The sequence below is a fragment of the Oncorhynchus mykiss genome, chromosome 15, assembly GCF_057628025.1.
Source record: "Oncorhynchus mykiss isolate SJ-2025 chromosome 15, ASM5762802v1, whole genome shotgun sequence".
NCBI classification, from domain to species: Eukaryota; Metazoa; Chordata; class Actinopteri; order Salmoniformes; family Salmonidae; genus Oncorhynchus; species Oncorhynchus mykiss.
This window is the reverse complement of record NC_143036.1, coordinates 75,467,199-75,494,664: the sequence shown is the minus strand read 5'-3', so window position 1 is coordinate 75,494,664 and position 27,466 is coordinate 75,467,199. Positions and strand designations below refer to the sequence as shown.

General features: G+C 44.6%; 1 protein-coding gene across 4 annotated transcripts in view; it reads right to left on the bottom strand.

Annotated features, from left to right (window-relative positions):
- Positions 1–27,466, bottom strand: part of LOC110510792 (protein Wnt-5b) — a 233,382-nt gene that overhangs the window by 3,008 nt on the left and 202,908 nt on the right. The gene's annotated exons all lie outside the window — the stretch shown is intronic.

Genomic DNA, 27,466 nt, shown 5'->3' with positions numbered 1-27,466 from the left:
GTCCAAGAATAATTCAAATACACAATGACACATGAAGAGCTTGAAAACTCTTCATTAACATTAAGTGGTTTTCCCTTCCTGACACGTATTAAGCATTCTGACTGTGTGGAGTTTGGTTGCTTTCTGGTAAATTGGTGCGACACGGCTGCCCTCTAGTGGTTGAATTAAAACATTACACCCTGAGAGTGCCTCTTCCTCCTAACACAGCAGAGCACTGCCAGAGAGAGAGAGAGAGAGAGAGAGAGAGAGAGAGAGAGCCCCAGGGTGTTTCACTTTACACTCTATTGTCTAACAGAGAGGCAGCCAGGGGGATTGTTTTGGGAAACAATGGGGGGGACTGGAGAATGGGGAATGGAGAATGGCCATACGGTCCTAAACTACATAACAAACCTTTAGTTTAGTGCACTGAAAGATTCCCGCTGATCTACACAGAGAAGCTTCCAGCTGGTTCAATACCACAACCTAAACTAAACAAACAGTTGACTTTAAAATAACACACAGAACCAGCAGAGGAAATGTACCTATTGTCCAAACTAGTCAGACAATTCCACACTGTACATATAGACGTTGGGATCAAGGTGAAGGTGGGGAGAGAGTTCAAACAGTCACTGACCATTAGATCTGGCCCTTAGAGGACATGTCTGAAGCACAAGACACACACACACACACACACACACACACACACACACACACACACACACACACACACACACACACACACACACACACACTCTCTCTCTCTTAAGCAAGTAAAGAAACATGACTTAAAAGCAACAGACTGTCTTTAAAAATCCCAACTTTACAACTATGCCACTTTGTTTACATACTCATCTCATATGTATATACTGCACTCAATACCATCTACTGCATCTTGCCTATGCCGCTCTGTACCATCACTCATTCATATATTATTTTTCCCCTTACACTTGTGTCTATAAGGTAGTAGTTTTGGAATTGTTAGCTAGATTACTTGTTGGTTATTACTGCATCGTCGGAACTAGAAGCACAAGCATTTTGCTACACTCGCATTAACATCTGCTAACCATGTGTATGTGACAAATAACATTTGATTTGATTTGATTTGACTTACAAAAATGACTTGTGGTGACCATCTTTGGGTGTTGCTGATAGTTTTCCTTTTTTTGGATTTACAAGCACTCATCTGAGGAGTGACATTAAACTAGTAGAAAACAGAGAGGATAACTGGTGACATTAAACTAGTAGAAAACAGAGAGGATAACTGGTGATATTAAACTAGTAGAAAACAGAGAGGACGACTGGTGATATTAAACTAGTGGAAAACAGAGAGGACGACTGGTGATATTAAACTAGTAGAAAACAGAGAGGACGACTGGTGATATTAAACTAGTGCAAAACAGAGAGGATGACTGGTGATATTAAACTAGTAGAAAACAGAGAGGACGACTGGTGATATTAAACTAGTGGAAAACAGAGAGGACGACTGGTGATATTAAACTAGTGGAAAACAGAGAGGACGACTGGTGATATTAAACTAGTGGAAAACAGAGAGGACCTGGTGATATTAAACTAGTAGAAAACAGAGAGGACGACTGGTGATATTAAACTAGTAGAAAACAGAGAGGACGACTGGTGATATTAAACTAGTGGAAAACAGAGAGGACCTGGTGATATTAAACTAGTAGAAAACAGAGAGGACGACTGGTGATATTAAACTAGTGGAAAACAGAGAGGACGACTGGTGATATTAAACTAGTGGAAAACAGAGAGGACGACTGGTGATATTAAACTAGTGGAAAACAGAGAGGACCTGGTGATATTAAACTAGTGGAAAACAGAGAGGACCTGGTGACATTAAAGTAGTAGAAAACAGAGAGGACGACCGGTGATATTAAACTAGTGGAAAACAGAGAGGACGACTGGTGATATTAAACTAGTGGAAAACAGAGAGGACGACTGGTGATATTAAACTAGTGGAAAACAGAGAGGACGACTGGTGATATTAAACTAGTGGAAAACAGAGAGGACCTGGTGACATTAAAGTAGTAGAAAACAGAGAGGACGACTGGTGATATTAAACTAGTGGAAAACAGAGAGGACGACTGGTGATATTAAACTAGTAGAAAACAGAGAGGACGACTGGTGATATTAAACTAGTAGAAAACAGAGAGGACGACTGGTGATATTAAACTAGTGGAAAACAGAGAGGACCTGGTGATATTAAACTAGTGGAAAACAGAGAGGACGACTGGTGATATTAAACTAGTAGAAAACAGAGAGGACGACTGGTGATATTAAACTAGTGGAAAACAGAGAGGACGACTGGTGATATTAAACTAGTAGAAAACAGAGAGGACGACTGGTGATATTAAACTAGTGGAAAACAGAGAGGACGACTGGTGATATTAAACTAGTAGAAAACAGAGAGGACGACTGGTGATATTAAACTAGTAGAAAACAGAGAGGATAACTGGTGACATTAAACTAGTAGAAAACAGAGAGGATAACTGGTGATATTAAACTAGTGGAAAACAGAGAGGACGACTGGTGATATTAAACTAGTGGAAAACAGAGAGGACGACTGGTGATATTAAACTAGTAGAAAACAGAGAGGACGACTGGTGATATTAAACTAGTGGAAAACAGAGAGGACGACTGGTGATATTAAACTAGTGGAAAACAGAGAGGACGACTGGTGATATTAAACTAGTGGAAAACAGAGAGGACGACTGGTGATATTAAACTAGTGGAAAACAGAGAGGACGACTGGTGATATTAAACTAGTGGAAAACAGAGAGGACCTGGTGACATTAAACTAGTAGAAAACAGAGAGGACGACTGGTGATATTAAACTAGTGGAAAACAGAGAGGACGACTGGTGATATTAAACTAGTGGAAAACAGAGAGGACCTGGTGACATTAAACTAGTAGAAAACAGAGAGGACGACTGGTGACATTAAACTAGTGGAAAACAGAGAGGACGACTGGTGATATTAAACTAGTGGAAAACAGAGAGGACCTGGTGACATTAAACTAGTAGAAAACAGAGAGGACGACTGGTGATATTAAACTAGTAGAAAACAGAGAGGACGACTGGTGATATTAAACTAGTGGAAAACAGAGAGGACGACTGGTGATATTAAACTAGTAGAAAACAGAGAGGACGACTGGTGATATTAAACTAGTAGAAAACAGAGAGGACGACTGGTGATATTAAACTAGTGGAAAACAGAGAGGACGACTGGTGATATTAAACTAGTGGAAAACAGAGAGGACGACTGGTGATATTAAACTAGTAGAAAACAGAGAGGACGACTGGTGATATTAAACTAGTAGAAAACAGAGAGGACGACTGGTGATATTAAACTAGTAGAAAACAGAGAGGACGACTGGTGATATTAAACTAGTGGAAAACAGAGAGGAGGACTGGTGATATTAAACTAGTGGAAAACAGAGAGGACGACTGGTGATATTAAACTAGTGGAAAACAGAGAGGACCTGGTGACATTAAACTAGTAGAAAACAGAGAGGACGACTGGTGATATTAAACTAGTGGAAAACAGAGAGGACGACTGGTGATATTAAACTAGTGGAAAACAGAGAGGACCTGGTGACATTAAACTAGTAGAAAACAGAGAGGACGACTGGTGACATTAAACTAGTGGAAAACAGAGAGGACGACTGGTGATATTAAACTAGTGGAAAACAGAGAGGACCTGGTGACATTAAACTAGTAGAAAACAGAGAGGACGACTGGTGATATTAAACTAGTAGAAAACAGAGAGGACGACTGGTGATATTAAACTAGTAGAAAACAGAGAGGACGACTGGTGATATTAAACTAGTAGAAAACAGAGAGGACGACTGGTGATATTAAACTAGTGGAAAACAGAGAGGACGACTGGTGATATTAAACTAGTGGAAAACAGAGAGGACGACTGGTGATATTAAACTAGTGGAAAACAGAGAGGACGACTGGTGATATTAAACTAGTGGAAAACAGAGAGGACGACTGGTGATATTAAACTAGTGGAAAACAGAGAGGACGACTGGTGATATTAAACTAGTGGAAAACAGAGAGGACGACTGGTGATATTAAACTAGTGGAAAACAGAGAGGACGACTGGTGATATTAAACTAGTAGAAAACAGAGAGGACCTGGTGATATTAAACTAGTGGAAAACAGAGAGGACGACTGGTGATATTAAACTAGTAGAAAACAGAGAGGACCTGGTGATATTAAACTAGTAGAAAACAGAGAGGACGACTGGTGATATTAAACTAGTAGAAAACAGAGAGGACGACTGGTGATATTAAACTAGTGGAAAACAGAGAGGACGACTGGTGATATTAAACTAGTAGAAAACAGAGAGGACGACTGGTGATATTAAACTAGTAGAAAACAGAGAGGACGACTGGTGATATTAAACTAGTGGAAAACAGAGAGGACGACTGGTGATATTAAACTAGTGGAAAACAGAGAGGACGACTGGTGATATTAAACTAGTGGAAAACAGAGAGGACGACTGGTGATATTAAACTAGTGGAAAACAGAGAGGACGACTGGTGATATTAAACTAGTGGAAAACAGAGAGGACGACTGGTGATATTAAACTAGTGGAAAACAGAGAGGACGACTGGTGATATTAAACTAGTGGAAAACAGAGAGGACGACTGGTGATATTAAACTAGCAGAAAACAGAGAGGACGACTGGTGATATTAAACTAGTAGAAAACAGAGAGGACGACTGGTGATATTAAACTAGTGGAAAACAGAGAGGACGACTGGTGATATTAAACTAGTGGAAAACAGAGAGGATGACTGGTGATATTAAACTAGTGGAAAACAGAGAGGACGACTGGTGATATTAAACTAGTGGAAAACAGAGAGGACGACTGGTGATATTAAACTAGTAGAAAACAGAGAGGACGACTGGTGATATTAAACTAGTAGAAAACAGAGAGGACGACTGGTGACATTAAACTAGTAGAAAACAGAGAGGACCTGGTGATATTAAACTAGTGGAAAACAGAGAGGACCTGGTGATATTAAACTAGTGGAAAACAGAGAGGACGACTGGTGATATTAAACTAGTGGAAAACAGAGAGGACGACTGGTGATATTAAACTAGTGGAAAACAGAGAGGACGACTGGTGATATTAAACTAGTAGAAAACAGAGAGGACGACTGGTGATATTAAACTAGTGGAAAACAGAGAGGACGACTGGTGATATTAAACTAGTAGAAAACAGAGAGGACGACTGGTGATATTAAACTAGTGGAAAACAGAGAGGACGACTGGTGATATTAAACTAGTGGAAAACAGAGAGGACGACTGGTGATATTAAACTAGTAGAAAACAGAGAGGACGACTGGTGATATTAAACTAGTAGAAAACAGAGAGGACGACTGGTGATATTAAACTAGTAGAAAACAGAGAGGACGACTGGTGATATTAAACTAGTAGAAAACAGAGAGGACGACTGGTGATATTAAACTAGTGGAAAACAGAGAGGACGACTGGTGATATTAAACTAGTGGAAAACAGAGAGGATGACTGGTGATATTAAACTAGTGGAAAACAGAGAGGACCTGGTGATATTAAACTAGTGGAAAACAGAGAGGATGACTGGTGATATTAAACTAGTGGAAAACAGAGAGGACCTGGTGATATTAAACTAGCAGAAAACAGAGAGGATGACTGGTGATATTAAACTAGTGGAAAACAGAGAGGACCTGGTGATATTAAACTAGCAGAAAACAGAGAGGACGACTGGTGATATTAAACTAGTAGAAAACAGAGAGGACGACTGGTGATATTAAACTAGTGGAAAACAGAGAGGATGACTGGTGATATTAAACTAGTAGAAAACAGAGAGGACGACTGGTGATATTAAACTAGTAGAAAACAGAGAGGACGACTGGTGATATTAAACTAGCAGAAAACAGAGAGGATGACTGGTGATATTAAACTAGTGGAAAACAGAGAGGACCTGGTGATATTAAACTAGTGGAAAACAGAGAGGATGACTGGTGATATTAAACTAGTGGAAAACAGAGAGGACGACTGGTGATATTAAACTAGTGGAAAACAGAGAGGACCTGGTGATATTAAACTAGTGGAAAACAGAGAGGACGACTGGTGATATTAAACTAGTGGAAAACAGAGAGGACCTGGTGATATTAAACTAGTGGAAAACAGAGAGGACGACTGGTGATATTAAACTACTAGAAAACAGAGAGGACGACTGGTGATATTAAACTAGTGGAAAACAGAGAGGACGACTGGTGATATTAAACTAGTAGAAAACAGAGAGGATGACTGGTGATATTAAACTAGTGGAAAACAGAGAGGACGACTGGTGATATTAAACTAGTGGAAAACAGAGAGGACCTGGTGATATTAAACTAGTGGAAAACAGAGAGGACGACTGGTGATATTAAACTAGTGGAAAACAGAGAGGACGACTGGTGATATTAAACTAGCAGAAAACAGAGAGGATGACTGGTGATATTAAACTAGTGGAAAACAGAGAGGACGACTGGTGATATTAAACTAGTAGAAAACAGAGAGGACGACTGGTGATATTAAACTAGTGGAAAACAGAGAGGACGACTGGTGATATTAAACTAGTGGAAAACAGAGAGGACCTGGTGATATTAAACTAGTGGAAAACAGAGAGGACGACTGGTGATATTAAACTAGTAGAAAACAGAGAGGACGACTGGTGATATTAAACTAGTGGAAAACAGAGAGGACCTGGTGATATTAAACTAGTAGAAAACAGAGAGGACGACTGGTGATATTAAACTAGTGGAAAACAGAGAGGACGACTGGTGATATTAAACTAGTAGAAAACAGAGAGGACGACTGGTGATATTAAACTAGTAGAAAACAGAGAGGACGACTGGTGATATTAAACTAGTGGAAAACAGAGAGGACGACTGGTGATATTAAACTAGTGGAAAACAGAGAGGACGACTGGTGATATTAAACTAGTAGAAAACAGAGAGGACGACTGGTGATATTAAACTAGTAGAAAACAGAGAGGACAACTGGTGATATTAAACTAGTGGAAAACAGAGAGGACGACTGGTGATATTAAACTAGTGGAAAACAGAGAGGACGACTGGTGATATTAAACTAGTGGAAAACAGAGAGGACGACTGGTGATATTAAACTAGTGGAAAACAGAGAGGACAACTGGTGATATTAAACTAGTGGAAAACAGAGAGGACGACTGGTGATATTAAACTAGTAGAAAACAGAGAGGACGACTGGTGATATTAAACTAGTGGAAAACAGAGAGGACGACTGGTGATATTAAACTAGTGGAAAACAGAGAGGACGACTGGTGATATTAAACTAGTGGAAAACAGAGAGGACGACTGGTGATATTAAACTAGTGGAAAACAGAGAGGACGACTGGTGATATTAAACTAGTAGAAAACAGAGAGGACGACTGGTGATATTAAACTAGTGGAAAACAGAGAGGACGACTGGTGATATTAAACTAGTAGAAAACAGAGAGGAACATTGGTGATATTAAACTAGTGGAAAACAGAGAGGACGACTGGTGATATTAAACTAGTGGAAAACAGAGAGGACGACTGGTGATATTAAACTAGTGGAAAACAGAGAGGACGACTGGTGATATTAAACTAGTAGAAAACAGAGAGGACGACTGGTGATATTAAACTAGTGGAAAACAGAGAGGACGACTGGTGATATTAAACTAGTAGAAAACAGAGAGGACGACTGGTGATATTAAACTAGTAGAAAACAGAGAGGATGACTGGTGATATTAAACTAGTGGAAAACAGAGAGGACGACTGGTGATATTAAACTAGTAGAAAACAGAGAGGATGACTGGTGATATTAAACTAGTGGAAAACAGAGAGGACGACTGGTGATATTAAACTAGTGGAAAACAGAGAGGACGACTGGTGATATTAAACTAGTGGAAAACAGAGAGGACGACTGGTGATATTAAACTAGTAGAAAACAGAGAGGACGACTGGTGATATTAAACTAGTGGAAAACAGAGAGGACCTGGTGATATTAAACTAGTAGAAAACAGAGAGGACGACTGGTGATATTAAACTAGTGGAAAACAGAGAGGACGACTGGTGATATTAAACTAGTGGAAAACAGAGAGGACGACTGGTGATATTAAACTAGTGGAAAACAGAGAGGACGACTGGTGATATTAAACTAGTAGAAAACAGAGAGGACGACTGGTGATATTAAACTAGTGGAAAACAGAGAGGACGACTGGTGATATTAAACTAGTGGAAAACAGAGAGGACGACTGGTGATATTAAACTAGTGGAAAACAGAGAGGACGACTGGTGATATTAAACTAGTAGAAAACAGAGAGGACGACTGGTGATATTAAACTAGTGGAAAACAGAGAGGACGACTGGTGATATTAAACTAGTAGAAAACAGAGAGGACGACTGGTGATATTAAACTAGTGGAAAACAGAGAGGAGGACTGGTGATATTAAACTAGTGGAAAACAGAGAGGACGACTGGTGATATTAAACTAGTGGAAAACAGAGAGGACGACTGGTGATATTAAACTAGTGGAAAACAGAGAGGACGACTGGTGATATTAAACTAGTAGAAAACAGAGAGGACGACTGGTGATATTAAACTAGTGGAAAACAGAGAGGACGACTGGTGATATTAAACTAGTGGAAAACAGAGAGGACGACTGATGATATTAAACTAGCAGAAAACAGAGAGGACGACTGGTGATATTAAACTAGTGGAAAACAGAGAGGACGACTGGTGATATTAAACTAGTGGAAAACAGAGAGGACGACTGGTGATATTAAACTAGTAGAAAACAGAGAGGATAACTGGTGATATTAAACTAGTGGAAAACAGAGAGGACGACTGGTGATATTAAACTAGTAGAAAACAGAGAGGACGACTGGTGATATTAAACTAGTAGAAAACAGAGAGGACGACTGGTGATATTAAACTAGTAGAAAACAGAGAGGACCTGGTGACATTAAACTAGTGGAAAACAGAGAGGACGACTGGTGATATTGAACTAGTGGAAAACAGAGAGGACCTGGTGACATTAAACTAGTGGAAAACAGAGAGGACGACTGGTGATATTAAACTAGTGGAAAACAGAGAGGACCTGGTGACATTAAACTAGTAGAAAACAGAGAGGACGACTGGTGATATTAAACTAGTGGAAAACAGAGAGGACCTGGTGACATTAAACTAGTAGAAAACAGAGAGGACGACTGGTGATATTAAACTAGTAGAAAACAGAGAGGACCTGGTGATATTAAACTAGTGGAAAACAGAGAGGACGACTGGTGATATTAAACTAGTAGAAAACAGAGAGGACGACTGGTGATATTAAACTAGTGGAAAACAGAGAGGACGACTGGTGATATTAAACTAGTGGAAAACAGAGAGGACGACTGGTGATATTAAACTAGTAGAAAACAGAGAGGACGACTGGTGATATTAAACTAGTAGAAAACAGAGAGGACGACTGGTGATATTAAACTAGTAGAAAACAGAGAGGACGACTGGTGATATTAAACTAGTGGAAAACAGAGAGGACGACTGGTGATATTAAACTAGTGGAAAACAGAGAGGACGACTGGTGATATTAAACTAGTGGAAAACAGAGAGGACGACTGGTGATATTAAACTAGTGGAAAACAGAGAGGACGACTGGTGATATTAAACTAGTGGAAAACAGAGAGGACGACTGGTGATATTAAACTAGTGGAAAACAGAGAGGACGACTGGTGATATTAAACTAGTAGAAAACAGAGAGGAACATTGGTGATATTAAACTAGTGGAAAACAGAGAGGATGACTGGTGATATTAAACTAGTAGAAAACAGAGAGGACGACTGGTGATATTAAACTAGTGGAAAACAGAGAGGACGACTGGTGATATTAAACTAGTGGAAAACAGAGAGGACGACTGGTGATATTAAACTAGTAGAAAACAGAGAGGATGACTGGTGATATTAAACTAGTAGAAAACAGAGAGGACGACTGGTGATATTAAACTAGTAGAAAACAGAGAGGACGACTGGTGATATTAAACTAGTAGAAAACAGAGAGGACGACTGGTGATATTAAACTAGTAGAAAACAGAGAGGACGACTGGTGATATTAAACTAGTGGAAAACAGAGAGGACGACTGGTGATATTAAACTAGTGGAAAACAGAGAGGACGACTGGTGATATTAAACTAGTAGAAAACAGAGAGGACGACTGGTGATATTAAACTAGTGGAAAACAGAGAGGAGGACTGGTGATATTAAACTAGTAGAAAACAGAGAGGACGACTGGTGATATTAAACTAGTGGAAAACAGAGAGGACGACTGGTGATATTAAACTAGTAGAAAACAGAGAGGATAACTGGTGATATTAAACTAGTGGAAAACAGAGAGGACGACTGGTGATATTAAACTAGTAGAAAACAGAGAGGACGACTGGTGATATTAAACTAGTGGAAAACAGAGAGGACGACTGGTGATATTAAACTAGTAGAAAACAGAGAGGATAACTGGTGATATTAAACTAGTGGAAAACAGAGAGGACGACTGGTGATATTAAACTAGTAGAAAACAGAGAGGACGACTGGTGATATTAAACTAGTGGAAAACAGAGAGGACGACTGGTGATATTAAACTAGTAGAAAACAGAGAGGACGACTGGTGATATTAAACTAGTGGAAAACAGAGAGGACGACTGGTGATATTAAACTAGTGGAAAACAGAGAGGACGACTGGTGATATTAAACTAGTGGAAAACAGAGAGGACGACTGGTGATATTAAACTAGTGGAAAACAGAGAGGACGACTGGTGATATTAAACTAGTAGAAAACAGAGAGGACGACTGGTGATATTAAACTAGTGGAAAACAGAGAGGACGACTGGTGATATTAAACTAGTGGAAAACAGAGAGGACGACTGGTGATATTAAACTAGTGGAAAACAGAGAGGACGACTGGTGATATTAAACTAGTGGAAAACAGAGAGGACGACTGGTGATATTAAACTAGTAGAAAACAGAGAGGACGACTGGTGATATTAAACTAGTGGAAAACAGAGAGGACGACTGGTGATATTAAACTAGTGGAAAACAGAGAGGACGACTGGTGATATTAAACTAGTGGAAAACAGAGAGGACGACTGGTGATATTAAACTAGTGGAAAACAGAGAGGACGACTGGTGATATTAAACTAGTTGAAAACAGAGAGGACGACTGGTGATATTAAACTAGTAGAAAACAGAGAGGACCTGGTGATATTAAACTAGTAGAAAACAGAGAGGATGACTGGTGATATTAAACTAGTGGAAAACAGAGAGGATAACTGGTGATATTAAACTAGTGGAAAACAGAGAGGACGACTGGTGATATTAAACTAGTAGAAAACAGAGAGGACGACCGGTGATATTAAACTAGTGGAAAACAGAGAGGACGACCGGTGATATTAAACTAGTAGAAAACAGAGAGGACGACTGGTGATATTAAACTAGTGGAAAACAGAGAGGACGACCGGTGATATTAAACTAGTAGAAAACAGAGAGGACGACTGGTGATATTAAACTAGTAGAAAACAGAGAGGACGACTGGTGATATTAAACTAGTGGAAAACAGAGAGGACGACTGGTGATATTAAACTAGTGGAAAACAGAGAGGACGACTGGTGATATTAAACTAGTGGAAAACAGAGAGGACGACTGGTGATATTAAACTAGTGGAAAACAGAGAGGACAACTGGTGATATTAAACTAGTGGAAAACAGAGAGGACGACTGGTGATATTAAACTAGTGGAAAACAGAGAGGACGACTGGTGATATTAAACTAGTAGAAAACAGAGAGGACCTGGTGATATTAAACTAGTAGAAAACAGAGAGGACGACTGGTGATATTAAACTAGTAGAAAACAGAGAGGACAACTGGTGATATTAAACTAGTGGAAAACAGAGAGGACGACTGGTGATATTAAACTAGTGGAAAACAGAGAGGATGACTGGTGATATTAAACTAGTGGAAAACAGAGAGGACGACTGGTGATATTAAACTAGTAGAAAACAGAGAGGACGACTGGTGATATTAAACTAGTAGAAAACAGAGAGGACCTGGTGATATTAAACTAGTAGAAAACAGAGAGGACGACTGGTGATATTAAACTAGTGGAAAACAGAGAGGACCTGGTGATATTAAACTAGTGGAAAACAGAGAGGACGACTGGTGATATTAAACTAGTGGAAAACAGAGAGGATGACTGGTGATATTAAACTAGTGGAAAACAGAGAGGACGACTGGTGATATTAAACTAGTGGAAAACAGAGAGGACGACTGGTGATATTAAACTAGTAGAAAACAGAGAGGACGACTGGTGATATTAAACTAGTGGAAAACAGAGAGGACGACTGGTGATATTAAACTAGTAGAAAACAGAGAGGACGACTGGTGATATTAAACTAGTGGAAAACAGAGAGGACGACTGGTGATATTAAACTAGTGGAAAACAGAGAGGACCTGGTGACATTAAACTAGTAGAAAACAGAGAGGACGACTGGTGATATTAAACTAGTGGAAAACAGAGAGGACGACTGGTGATATTAAACTAGTGGAAAACAGAGAGGACGACTGGTGATATTAAACTAGTAGAAAACAGAGAGGACGACTGGTGATATTAAACTAGTGGAAAACAGAGAGGATGACTGGTGACATTAAACTAGTGGAAAACAGAGAGGACGACTGGTGATATTAAACTAGTAGAAAACAGAGAGGATGACTGGTGATATTAAACTAGTGGAAAACAGAGAGGACGACTGGTGATATTACACTAGTGGAAAACAGAGAGGACGACTGGTGATATTACACACGCTCACATGCCTGATACACACGTGTGTTCAGAAACGTGTCCATGTGAACCAAATGAACCAAATGTCCGACACAAAAGCAAAGCTTCTGAATAAATACCAGAGACAGGCTCCTCAAGTGAGAAAGAGAAAGGGACAGAGAAGTGAGAGAGAAAAAAGAGAGGAGAGGAGAAGAGAGGAGTGAGGGATAGAGGGAGTGGGGGACTATTTAGAGGTCTTTGTGTCTGTGCAGTGTCCTGTGGACCCAATGACCTTAACCACTGGGCACGATGACATCAAAGCACCCCTTCATCACTCTGTTTTCTCTCTTTTGCTCTTTCCCTCTCTCCCTTTCTCTTTCCCTCTCTCCCTTTCTCTTTCCCTCTCTCCCTTTCTCTTTCTCTCTCTCCCTTTCTATTTCTCTCTCTCCATTTCTCTTTCTCTCTCTCCCTTTCTCTTTCCCTCTCTCCCTTTCTCTTTCCCTCTCTCCCTTTCTCTTTCCCTCTCTCCCTTTCTCTTTCTCTCTCTCCCTTTCTATTTCTCTCTCTCTCCATTTCTCTTTCCCTCTCTCCCTTTCTCTTTCCCTCTCTCCCTTTCTCTTTCTCTCTCTCCCTTTCTCTTTCCCTCTCTCCCTTTCTCTTTCTCTCTCTCCCTTTCTCTTTCCCTCTCTCCCTCTCTCTTTCCCTGCCTCTTTCCCTCTCTCCATTTCTCTTTCCCTCTCTCCCTTTCTCTTTCCCTCTCTCCATTTCTCTTTCCCTCTCTCCCTGCCTCTCTTTCCCTCTCTCCATTTCTCTTTCCCTCTCTCCCTCTCTCTTTCCCTGCCTCTTTCCCTCTCTCCCTTTCTCTTTCCCTCTCTCCCTTTCTCTTTCCCTCTCTCCATTTCTCTTTCCCTCTCTCCATTTCTCTTTCCCTCTCTCCCTTTCTCTTTCCCTCTCTCCCTTTCTCTTTCCCTCTCTCCATTTCTCTTTCGCTTTCTCCCTTTCTCTTTCCCTGCCTCTCTTTTGCTGTCTCCCTCTCTTTTGCTGTCTCCCTCTCTTTTGCTGTCTCCCTCTCATTCTCTCTCTCCATAGAGCTTCTCTCCATGTAGCTTCTCTCCATATAGCTTCCCTCCATGTAGCTTCCCTCCATGTAGCTTCCCTCCATATAGCTTATCTCCATATAGCTTCTCTCCATATAGCTTCCCTCCATATAGCTTCTCTCCATATAGCTTCTCTCCATAGAGCTTCTCTCCATATAGCTTCTCTCCATATAGCTTCCCTCCATGTAGCTTCCCTCCATATAGCTTATCTCCATATAGCTTCTCTCCATATAGCTTCTCTCCATATAGCTTCTCTCCATATAGCTTCCCTCCATATAGCTTCTCTCCATATAGCTTCTCTCCATATAGCTTCTCTCCATATAGCTTCTCTCCATATAGCTTCTCTCCATGTAGCTTCTCTCCATGTAGCTTCTCTCCATGTAGCTTCTCACCATATAGCTTCTCTCCATATAGCTTCTCACCATATAGCTTCTCTCCATATAGCTTCTCTCCATATAGCTTCTCACCATATAGCTTCTCACCATATAGCTTCTCTCCATATAGCTTCTCTCCATATAGCTTCTCACCATATAGCTTCTCACCATATAGCTTCCCTCCATATAGCTTCCCTGCATGTAGCTTCCCTCCATATAGCTTCCCTGCATTATTTTGTAAAGGAAGAGAAGTGGAGCACAGAAATACCTCTGCCCCCCACTTTCTCAATAGGCAGCTGTTGACACCCCTTCTGCATACCTGTTTGTTTACCCAGAGACAGAGAGAGAGAGATACCTGATACCTTTCTAACACCTTTCCCCCAACAGCCTGTCAACTCCCACACCTGGATGACTGTGCACCTGCAAATCCAGGTTCTCTTTCTGGTATCCTAACACTGAACTGGTTATTACATTCTAATCCACAAGGGGGCGATAACTCCCATTCATACTTGTGGCTTCACTACTTGAGGCTTTCCAAGGCTACTAACTCAACACAAAGTGTAACACAAATCCTTCTCACCCTTTTGTCACGATCATGGCTAGTTTGTATACGGCTTATGTCAAATTGACGTCAAAAGTAGATTTTTTTTTTGTTGCATTTTAGCTAACCCTTTTCCTAACCTTGACCTAATTATCCTAACCTGCTACGTAAGTTCTCCTCACCTGCTACGTAAGTTCTCCTAACCTGCTACGTAGGTTCTCCTAACCTGCTACGTAAGTTCTCCTAACCTGCTACGTAGGTTCTCCTAACCTGCTACGTAAGTTCTCCTAACCTGCTACGTAGGTTCTCCTAACCTGCTACGTAAGTTCTCCTAACCTGCTACGTAAGTTCTCCTAACCTGCTACGTAAGTTCTCCTAACCTGTTACGTAAGTTCTCCTAACCTGCTACGTAAGTTCTCCTAACCTGCTACGTAAGTTCTCCTAACCTGCTACGTAAGTTCTCCTAACCTGCTACGTAAGTTCTCCTAACCTGCTACGTAGGTTCTCCTAACCTGCTACGTAAGTTCTCCTAACCTGCTACGTAAGTTCTCCTAACCTGCTACGTAAGTTCTCCTAACCTGCTACGTAAGTTCTCCTAACCTGCTACGTAGGTTCTCCTAACCTGCTACGTAAGTTCTCCTAACCTGCTACGTAAGTTCTCCTAACCTGCTACGTAAGTTCTCCTAACCTGCTATGTAAGTTCTCCTAACCTGCTACGTAAGTTCTCCTAACCTGCTACGTAAGTTCTCCTAACCTGCTACGTAAGTTCTCCTAACCTGCTACGTAAGTTCTCCTAACCTGCTACGTAGGTTCTCCTAACCTGCTACGTAAGTTCTCCTAACCTGCTACGTAAGTTCTCCTAACCTGCTACGTAAGTTCTCCTAACCTGCTACGTAAGTTCTCCTAACCTGCTACGTAAGTTCTCCTAACCTGCTACGTAAGTTCTCCTAACCTGCTACGTAAGTTCTCCTAACCTGCTACGTAAGTTCTCCTAACCTGCTACGTAAGTTCTCCTAACCTGCTACGTAAGTTCTCCTAACCTGCTACGTAAGTTCTCCTAACCTGCTACGTAAGTTCTCCTCACCTGCTACGTAAGTTCTCCTAACCTGCTACGTAAGTTCTCCTAACCTGCTACGTAAGTTCTCCTAACCTGCTACGTAAGTTCTCCTAACCCGCTACGTAAGTTCTCCTAACCTGTTACGTAAGTTCTCCTAACCTGCTACGTAAGTTCTCCTAACCTGCTACGTAGGTTCTCCTAACCTGCTACGTAAGTTCTCCTAACCTGCTACGTAAGTTCTCCTCACCTGCTACGTAAGTTCTCCTAACCTGCTACGTAAGTTCTCCTCACCTGCTATGTAAGTTCTCCTAACCTGCTACGTAAGTTCTCCTAACCTGCTACGTAAGTTCTCCTCACCTGCTACGTAAGTTCTCCTAACCTGCTACGTAAGTTCTCCTAACCTGCTACGTAAGTTCTCCTAACCTGCTACGTAAGTTCTCCTAACCTGCTATGTAAGTTCTCCTAACCTGCTACGTAAGTTCTCCTAACCTGCTACGTAAGTTCTCCTAACCTGCTACGTAAGTTCTCCTAACCTGCTACGTAAGTTCTCCTAACCTGCTACGTAAGTTCTCCTAACCTGCTACGTAAGTTCTCCTAACCCGCTATGTAAAGTATATTCTGATGAATTCTGACATCAGCTGTATGCCTTTTAGCCAAAGTCTTTTCTCACCCCTCACCCCTCACCCCTCCTACTACCCAGCAGGGATACCACTCTGCACCCTGCAATCCAGGATATGACCCCTGACCTTTCTAGAACTCTGGAGCCTTCCACAGCATTCTATCCCCCATTACTCATAGTAAACTGGGTCAGAGTGGGTCTAACAGAAGGATTCATTGGGGCCTTTCAGAAGCTCAACTTATCTTAGCCACCCTTGTTATAAAAAGACCCACTGAAGTAAACCTAAAGCCCTTACTGTACCCCGGCATATATAAAGACCTGGTTCAATGAGAAGCACACTTGACTCAGGGGCTTCCATTCTCCTCTTGACTGATGAGTTAATTGCAGGGTGTAACAGGTTATAACGGTGTGTGTGTCAGGGAGGACTGTGTTGGTCATAGTGTCTCCTGTCCTTGTCTGTCCTTACAGCTGTTTAACCTGCTGGGTGCATCTACACTGGAGCTGACGTCACACACATGCACGCACACACACGCACGCGCGCACACACACACACGCACGCATGCACGCACGCGCGCACGCATGCGCGCACAAACACATGCGCACACACACACACACACACACACACACACACACACACACACACACACACGGTCATCCTTCCATGTCGAGGGCATGCTTCCCGGGTCAGGCATAATAGGGCCAGCTCAGACAGGGTGAAAGGTGGGAGATGGAGGGGTAAGTAAATAAACTCCCCAAAGGTGAGGAGGGGGGAGAGGAGGGGGGAGAGGAGATAACAGAGGGAACAGAGGAGGGGGGAGAGGAGATAACAGAGGGAACAGAGGAGGGGGAGAGGAGGGGGGAGAAAGGGGGGAGTATCAAGGAGTAAAAAAGAACAAGTGTAACCAGCAGAATGACATGGGTCATCCCAGTGACACGTTCACTGCTATCAACGTTTCAAGACGACAGTTGTAATATTCAGCATCGCTTCTGAAGTCTTGTTTCTCACAGAGAGAGTGAAGGGAAGTGGGACTGAAGTCTTGTGTCTCACAGAGAGAGTGAAGGGAAGTGGGACTGAAGTCTTGTGTCTCACAGAGAGAGTGAAGGGAAGTGGGACTGAAGTCTTGTGTCTCACAGAGAGAGTGAAGGGAAGTGGGACTGAAGTCTTGTGTCTCACAGAGAGAGTGAAGGGAAGTGGGACTGACAAAGTGCAGAGACCTCAAACCTGCTTCGCCAGGTGTGTGTGTGTGTGTGTGTGTGTGTGTGTGTGTGTGTGTGTGTGTGTGTGTGTGTGTGTGTGTGTGTGTGTGTGTGGACATGTATGTGTGTGTGTGTGTGTGTGTGTGTGTGGACGTGTCTAACTATAGAATAGCAAACAAACAAAAATTTGACAAACTGGGGACATTTTGTTGGTCCTCACAAGGTCAAATGCTATTTCTAGGGAGTTTGAGGTTAAGGTTAGGGTTAGGGTTAGGGTTAGGGTTAGGAGATAGGGTTAGGAGCTAGGGTTAGGAGCTAGGGTTAGTTTTAGGGTTAAGGTTAGGTTTAGGGTTAGGTGCTAGGGTTAGTTTTAGGGTTAGGAGCTAGGGTTAGTTTTAGGGTTAGGAGCTAGGGTTAGTTTTAGAGTTAGGAGCTAGGGTTAGTTTTAGGGTTAGGAGCTAGGGTTAGTTTTAGGGTTAAGGTTAGGAGATAGGGTTAGGAGCTAGGGTTAGTTTTAGGGTTAGGAGCTAGGGTTAGTTTTAGAGTTAGGAGCTAGGGTTAGTTTTAGGGTTAGGAGCTAGGGTTAGTTTTAGAGTTAGGAGCTAGGGTTAGTTTTAGAGTTAGGAGCTAGGGTTAGTTTTAGGGTTAGGAGCTAAGGTTTAGGGTTAAGGTTAGGGTTAGGGTACAGGTTAGGGGTTAAGGAAAATAGGATTTTTAATGGGACTGATTTGTATGTCCCCACAAGGTCAGCTGGGTTAGGGTTAGGGTTAGGGTAAGGGTACAGGTTAGGGGTTAAGGAAAATAGGATTTTGAATGGGACTGATTTGTATGTCCCCACAAGGTCAGCTGGGTTAGGGTTAGGGTAAGGGTACAGGTTAGGGGTTAAGGAAAATAGGATTTTGAATGGGACTGATTTGTATGTCCCCACAAGGTCAGCTGCACAAGACTGTGTGTCAGACAGCGCCGCTCTGTTTTGATGTGTGTCAGAGAGACACTGAGCCCACGAGACTGGAACGGTGAAACCTCCCTCACACACCCAGCTAGTGTCACTGTCTCCCCCCGTCTCCCCCCTGTGTCACTGTCTCCCCCCGTCTCCCCCCTGTCTCCCCCATGTCTCCCCCCTGTCTCCCCCCCTCCCCTGGTCTCCCCCCCATGTCTCCCCCCTTGTCTCCCCGTTTCCCTGTCACGGAGACCAGACGGCTAAGAGGTCCATCAGGCTGTGACTTCCCAGATACGCCCCTGTCACTTCCACAAAAGGCCCTGGTCCCTCCCGGCCCCCTCCATCCCTTCCTCACTCCCTGGCCCCCCGCTCCCTCCCTCCTGGCCCCCTCCCTCCCGGCCCCCTCCATCCCCTCCTCACTCCCTGGCCCCCCGCTCCCTCCCTCCCTCCCGGCCCCCTCCATCCCCTCCTCACTCCCTGGCCCCCCGCTCCCCCCCTCCCTCCCTCCCGGCCCCCTCCATCCCCTCCTCACTCCCTGGCCCCCCGCTCCCTCCCTCCCTCCCGGCCCCCTCCATCCCCTCCTCACTCCCTGGCCCCCCGCTCCCTCCCTCCCTCCCTCCCGGCCCCCTCCCTCCCTCCCGGCCCCCTCCATCCCCCTCTCCCTCCCTCCCGGCCCGTCCATGCAAGACAAATCCCTGGCAGGACAAGCCTGGCAGAACAGCCAGCTAGTTACTGAGAGAAGAGAGAGATTTCAGGGCAAAGAAAGGAAGTTAAAGAGACACCCGGGAGAACAGAGGGATGAGAACAGATGAAACAGACCGCGCCACACCCTGTTCACTCATCCCTCTCATCCCGTCTTCCGTCTGGGCCGGACGACAACAATAACACAGAGAAAAACCCTTGTCACTCAAACCTACTGAGCCCATAATCTTACATGGGGGGGGGGGGGGGGTTCGAGGCACTCTGTCAAAGTATCAGATACGGGTTGAGGCTCATTGGCCAGATTGCAAACCCAAAACCCTCTGAGCTAATGGATTAGATGTAATCTCCTCTATCCTTACCAAATGGTGCCCCCTCGTCACACACACACACACACACACATGGTTACATGAACGTGTCACACACCCAGTCACACACACAGGTACGCACACACACACACACACACACACCCTTCCCTTCTCTCATATACGGCCCCACAGGGACCCTCAGCAGCACCCTATTCTCCCCAGGCCTTGACCCCATGACCTCTGTGGAACTCTAAACACACACACACACATACACACACACACACACACACACACACACACACAAAGGCACTCCCATAACCAGTGAGAGAGGGCCTGTAAAGGCTCTGCTGTAAACAGTTGAAATAAAACCTGCAGTCTACTTAAAGACCACCACATGTTCAACAGACCTCCAGCTTCAGATGACCTCCTGTACTGGCACCATGAGGCAGTTTGACCTTTTACCAGACCAGAGGGGCTGCATCCCAAAAGGTTCCCTATTCCCTACATAGTGCACTACTTTTCCCAAGCGTCAGTTTTTCCGGACAGAAGGATGGGAGAGTGATAAGCCGGTGGGGGCATTAATAACCACCTGGATGTGTCAAACATTTTAAAAAGACATTTCAAATGTCTCTCACTCTTTCTCTCTCCTCTCTCTCTTTCTCTCACTCTTTCTCTCTCTCTCTCTCTCTCTCTCTCTCTCCTCTCTCTCTCTCTCTCTCTCTCTCTCTCTCCCTCTGTCTCTCTCTCTTTCTCTCTCCTCTCTCTCTCTCTCTCTCTCTCTCTGTCTGTCTGTCTCTCTCTCTCTGTCCTCTCTTCCTTTCACACCCTCTCTCTCTATCAGTCCTCTCTCTGTCTTTCACACCCCCTCTCTCCATCAGTCCTCTCTCTGCCTTTCACACACCCCCTCTCTCCATCAGTCCTCTCTCTCCCTCTATCTCTCTGTCTTTCACACCCCCTCTCTCCATCAGTCCTCTCTCTGCCTTTCACACACCCCCTCTCTCTATCTCTCTCTCTCTGTCCTCTCTGCCTTTCACAACCTCTCTCTCTCTCTCTCTGTCCTCACTCCATTCTCCCTCTCTTTCTCTCCACCCCCCTCCCCCCATCCCTCGCTTCTTCTCTATCTCTCTCTGAATAGCATTGGTCTTGAGGGTGAAATGACTGTCAAGACTATAATGCTCCTGGCCTCTCCTCTGAACTGTGAGTCTTTCTGTGAGCTCTGTGAGTCTTTCTCTGTGGTGATGAATGTCAACAGTGCTGTGTTTGTTTTGGAAGGTATTAATGCTTTTAGCTTAACACACAGACACACAGAGACAGACTCCTCCCTAAACAACTCAGCAGCTCTTAGACCGGGAGGGTGGGCAGGGAGACAGGTTGAGACCAGTGCTTCCTCCTCCATCGGCTCTATTGAAAACCTCAGGTCACTCCGGAGGGCGGAGAAAGAGAGGGAGATGAAATGTCAGGTTCAGTATAAAGCAGGCAGGCAGTGATTAAGTCTCTAACTGGGGATTCAGGCAGTGCTTAAGTCTCTAACTGGGGATTCAGGCAGTGCTTAAGTCTCTAACTGGGGATTCAGGCAGTGCTTAAGTCTCTAACTGGGGATTCAGGCAGTGGTTAAGTCTCTAACTGGGGATTCAGGAAGTGGTTAAGTCTCTAACTGGGGATTCAGGCAGTGGTTACGTCTCTAACTGGGGATTCAGGCAGTGGTTAAGTCTCTAACTGGGGATTCAGGCAGTGGTTTAGTCTCTAACTGGGGATTCAGGCAGTGGTTTAGTCTCTAACTGGGGATTCAGGCAGTGGTTTAGTCTCTAACTGGGGATTCAGGCAGTGGTTAAGTCTCTAACTGGGGATTCAGGCAGTGGTTAAGTCTCTAACTGGGGATTCAGGCAGTGGTTAAGTCTCTAACTGGGGATTCAGGCAGTGGTGAAGTCTCTAACTGTGGATTCAGGCAGTGGTTAAGTCTCTAACTGGGGATTCAGGCAGTGGTTAAGTCTAACTGGGGATTCAGGCAGTGGTTAAGTCTCTAACTGGGGATTCAGGCAGTGGTTAAGTCTCTAACTGGGGATTCAGGCAGTGGTTAAGTCTCTAACTGGGGATTCAGGCAGTGGTTAAGTCTCTAACTGGGGATTCAGGCAGTGGTTAAGTCTCTAACTGGGGATTCAGGCAGTGGTTAAGTCTCTAACTGGGGATTCAGGCAGTGGTTAAGTCTCTAACTGGGGATTCGGGCAGTGGTTAAGTCTCTAACTGGGGATCCAGGCAGTGGTTAAGTCTCTAACTGGGGATTCAGGCTGTGGTTTAGTCTCTATAACTAGCTGTGGATTCAGGCTGTGGTTTAGTCTCTATACAGTGCCTTGCGAAAGTATTCGGCCCCCTTGAACTTTGCGACCTTTTGCCACATTTCAGGCTTCAAACATAAATATATAAAACTGTATTTTTTTGTGAAGAATCAACAACAAGTGGGACACAATCATGAAGTGGAACGACATTTATTGGATATTTCAAACTTTTTTAACAAATCAAAAACTGAAAAATTGGGCGTGCAAAATTATTCAGCCCCTTTACTTTCAGTGCAGCAAACTCTCTCCAGAAGTTCAGTGAGGATCTCTGAATGATCCAATGTTGACCTAAATGACTAATGATGATAAATACAATCCACCTGTGTAATCAAGTCTCCGTATAAATGCACCTGCACTGTGAAGGTCTCAGAGGTCCGTTAAAAGTGCAGAGAGCATCATGAAGAACAAGGAACACACCAGGCAGGTCCGAGATACTGTTGTGAAGAAGTTTAAAGCCGGATTTGGATACAAAAATATTTCCCAAGCTTTAAACATCCCAAGGAGCACTGTGCAAGCGATAATATTGAAATGGAAGGAGTATCAGACCACTGCAAATCTACCAAGACCTGGCCGTCCCTCTAAACTTTCAGCTCATACAAGGAGAAGACTGATCAGAGATGCAGCCAAGAGGCCCATGATCACTCTGGATGAACTGCAGAGATCTACAGCTGAGGTGGGAGACTCTGTCCATAGGACAACAATCAGTCGTATATTGCACAAATCTGGCCTTTATGGAAGAGTGGCAAGAAGAAAGCCATTTCTTAAAGATATCCATAAAAAGTGTTGTTTAAAGTTTGCCACAAGCCACCTGGGAGACACACCAAACATGTGGAAGAAGGTGCTCTGGTCAGATGAAACCAAAATTGAACTTTTTGGCAACAATGCAAAACGTTATGTTTGGCGTAAAAGCAACACAGCTGAACACACCATCCCCACTGTCAAACATGGTGGTGGCAGCATCATGGTTTGGGCCTGCTTTTCTTCAGCAGGGACAGGGAAGATGGTTAAAATTGATGGGAAGATGGATGGAGCCAAATACAGGACCATTCTGGAAGAAAACCTGATGGAGTCTGCAAAAGACCTGAGACTGGGACGGAGATTTGTCTTCCAACAAGACAATGATCCAAAACATAAAGCAAAATCTACAATGGAATGGTTCAAAAATAAACATATCCAGGTGTTAGAATGGCCAAGTCAAAGTCCAGACCTGAATCCAATCAAGAATCTGTGGAAAGAACTGAAAACTGCTGTTCACAAATGCTCTCCATCCAACCTCACTGAGCTCGAGCTGTTTTGCAAGGAGGAATGGGGAAAAATGTCAGTCTCTCGATGTGCAAAACTGATAGAGACATACCCCAAGCGACTTACAGCTGTAATCGCTGTAATTGTTAAAAAAGTTTGAAATATCCAATAAATGTCGTTCCACTTCATGATTGTGTCCCACTTGTTGTTGATTCTTCACAAAAAAATACAGTTTTATATCTTTATGTTTGAAGCCTGAAATGTGGCAAAAGGTCGCAAAGTTCAAGGGGGCCGAATACTTTCGCAAGGCACTGTAACTAGCTGTGGATTCGGGCAGTGGTTAAGTCTCTATAACTAGCTGTGGATTCGGGCAGTGGGTCGGGGTGAGTGGCCCCGTTACCTCTGAGGAATGTTCGGTGACCTTTCGAACCCACCAGACTCCAAGGGTGTTAGCCCCACTGACAGCACACACACAAACACACACACACACACACACACACACACACACACACACACACACACACACACACACACACACACACACACACACACACACACACACACACACACACACACACACACACACACACACACACACACACACACACACACTACAGGCTGCAGCAGAGCAGAGGCCATTTGGGTGCCCCCAATAAATTATTTCCCCCCCTACCTTCCCCCTACTCTATCTCCCTACCCCCATCCTCTACCCTACCCGACCCTACTCCCAACCCTACCTGTCCCTACCCTACCCCCTACACTACCTGTCCCTACCCTACCCCCTACCCTAACCACTACCCTACCTGTCCCCACCCTACCCCCTACCCTACCTGTCCCTACCCTATCCCCTACCCTACTTGTCCCTACCCTACCCCCTACCCTACCTGTCCCTACCCTACCCCCTACCCTACCTGTCCCTACCCTACCCCCTACCCTACCTGTCCACATCCTACCTGTCCCTACCCTACCTGTCCCTACCCTACCTATCCCTACCCTACCCTACCCCCTACCCTACCTGTCCCTACTCTACCCACTACCCGACCCTACCCTACCCTCTACCCTACCTGTCCCTACCCTACCTATCCCTATCCTACCCCCTACCCTACCTGTCCCTACTCCCTACCCTACTTGACCCTACCCAACCCTACCCTCTACCCTACCTGTCCCTACCCTACCCCCTACCCTCTACCGTACCTATCCCTACCCTACCCCCTACACTACCTGTCCCTACTCTACCCCCTACCCGACCCTACCCATACCCTACTCTACCCCCTACCCTACCCCCTACTCTACCCCCACCCTACCCTACTCTACCCCCTACCCTACCCTACCCCCTACCCTACTCTACCACCTACCCTACTCTTCCCCTACCCTACTCTACCCCCTACCCTACTCTACCCCCTACCCTACTCTACCCTCTACCCTACACTACCCTACTCTACCCCATACCCTAGTCTACACCCTACCCTACTCTACCCCTACCCTACTCCAGCCCCTACCCTACTCTACCCTCTACCATACACTACACTACCCTACTCTACCCCCTAGCCTACCCTACCCCCTACCCTACTCTACCCCCTACCCTACCCTCTACCCTACAGTACCCTACTCTACCCCCTAGCCTACCCTACCCCCTACCCTACTCTACCCCCTACCCTACTCTACCCTCTACCCTACACTACTCTACCCCCTACCCTACCCTACCCTACTCTTCCCCCTACCCTACCCTTCTCTACTCCCTACCCTATCTTACCCGTCTCTACTCCCTACCCTACCCTACCCTTCTCTACTCCCTACCCTACCCTACTCTACCCCCTACCCTACCCTACCCTTCTCTACCCCCTACCCTACCCTTCTCTACTCCCTACCCTACCCTACTCTACCCCCTACCCTACCCTTCTCTACTCCCTACCCTACCCTACCCTTCTCTACCCCCTACCCTACCCTTCTCTACCCCCTACCCTACCCTTCTCTACTCCCTACCCTATCCTACCCGTCTCTACTCCCTACCCTACCCTACCCTTCTCTACTCCCTACCCTACCCTACTCTACCCCCTACCCTACCCTTCTCTACCCCCTACCCTACCCTTCTCTACCCCCTACCCTACCCTACCCTTCTCTACCCCCTACCCTACCCTACCCTTCTCTACCCCCTACCCTACCCTACCCTTCTCTACCCCCTACCCTACCCTACCCTTCTCTACCCCCTACCCTACCCTTCTCTACCCCCTACCCTACCCTACCCTTCTCTACCCCCTACCCTACCCTACCCTTCTCTACCCCCTACCCTACCCTACCCTTCTCTACCCCCTACCCTACCCTACCCTTCTCTACCCCCTACCCTACCCCTAACTTTTTTTTGAGACATGGATTGTGTGTGTGCCATTCAGAGGGTGCATTGAAATGCCTTTGAACAAGGTATGGTAGTAAGTGCCACCGGTTTGAGTCAAGAACTGCAACGCTACTGGAATTTTCACGCTCAACAGTTTCCCTGTGTGCATCAAGAATGGTCCACCACCCAAAGGACATCCAGCCAACTGGACACAACTGTAGGAAGCACTGGAGTCCACATGGGCCAGCCTCCCTGTGGAACTCTTTAGACACCTTGTAGAGTCCACATGGGCCAGCCTCCCTGTGGAACTCTTTAGACACCTTGTAGAGTCCACATGGGCCAGCCTCCCTGTGGAACTCTTTAGACACCTTGTAGAGTCCACATGGGCCAGCCTCTCTGGGGAACTCTTTAGACACCTTGTAGAGTCCACATGGGCCAGCCTCTCTGGGGAACTCTTTAGACACCTTGTAGAGTCCACATGGGCCAGCCTCTCTGGGGAACTCTTTAGACACCTTGTAGAGTCCACATGGGCCAGCCTCTCTGGGGAACTCTTTAGACACCTTGTAGAGTCCACATGGGCCAGCCTCTCTGGGGAACTCTTTAGACACCTTGTAGAGTCCACATGGGCCAGCCTCTCTGGGGAACTCTTTAGACACCTTGTAGAGTCCATGCCCCGTTCGTGAATTGAGGCTGTTCTGAAGGCAAAAGGGGGTGCAACCCAATATTAGGATGGTGTTCCTAATGTTTTGTCCAGTCAGAGAGAGGGGGAAAAGGGCACCATGTGGGACTGAGTTTTAGAGCAGTCCTCTGGAGTTTAGTTTGTTAGTTTGGCCGACGCTTTGGGTTTCCCCTAGGATCTCATTCACACATTGACCTTGCACAAAAATAAACCAACAATTAGGAAGCTAAGCAAACCTTGGAGTTCTCTCTCTCTTTCTTCCTTCCTTTCTCTCCCTCTCTCGACGCATCTCTCTCTCTTTCTCTCTCTCTCGCTATGTATCTCTCTCTCTCTCTCTCTTTCTCTCTCTGTTTCTCTCTCTCTGTCTCTCTCTCTGTTTCTCTCTCTCTCTCTCGCTCTCTCTCTCTGTCTCAAACCATGGGGATGTTGTAAAAGACACTGAGAGTGCTTCCTTCTTGTCTAGGAGCTACTCTTGGGTTTCTGGGCCCTCCTCCTGTCCAAATAAAGACAGTGTTTCTTTATCTCTTTCTTTTCTCTCTGTCTCTGCCTCTCCCTCCGTGTCGGTCAGTCAAACCTTGTGGACCCCTGGATGGATATACAATACATAGTTCTGTACGCATCACATACAGGACCTGTCAAAAGTTTGGACACACCTCCTCATTCAAGGGTTTTTCTTTATTTTTATTATTTTCTACATTGTAGAATAATAGTGAAGACATCAACACTATGAAATAACACATATGGAATCATGTAGTAACCAAAAGTGTTAAATAAATCAAAATATATTTGGGATTTGATATTCTTCAAAGTAGCCAGCCTTTGCCTTGATGACAGCTTTGCACACTCTTGGCATTCTCTCAACCAGCTTCACCTGGAATGCTTTTCCAACAGTCTTGAAGGAGTTCCCACATATGCTGAGCACTTGTTGGATGCTTTTCCTTCACTCTGCGGTCCAACTCATCCCAAACCATCTCAATTGGGTTGAGATCAAGTGATTGTGGAGGTCAGGTCATCTGATGCAGCACTCCATCACTCTCCTTCATGGTCAAATAGCCCTTCCACAGCCTGGAGGTATGTTTTGGGTCATTGTCCAGTTGAAAAACAAATGATAAGCGCAAACCCACTAAGCGCAAACCAGATGGGATGGCATATCGGTGCAGAATCCTGTGGTAGCCATGCTGGTTAAGCGTGCCTTGAATTCTAAATAAATCACA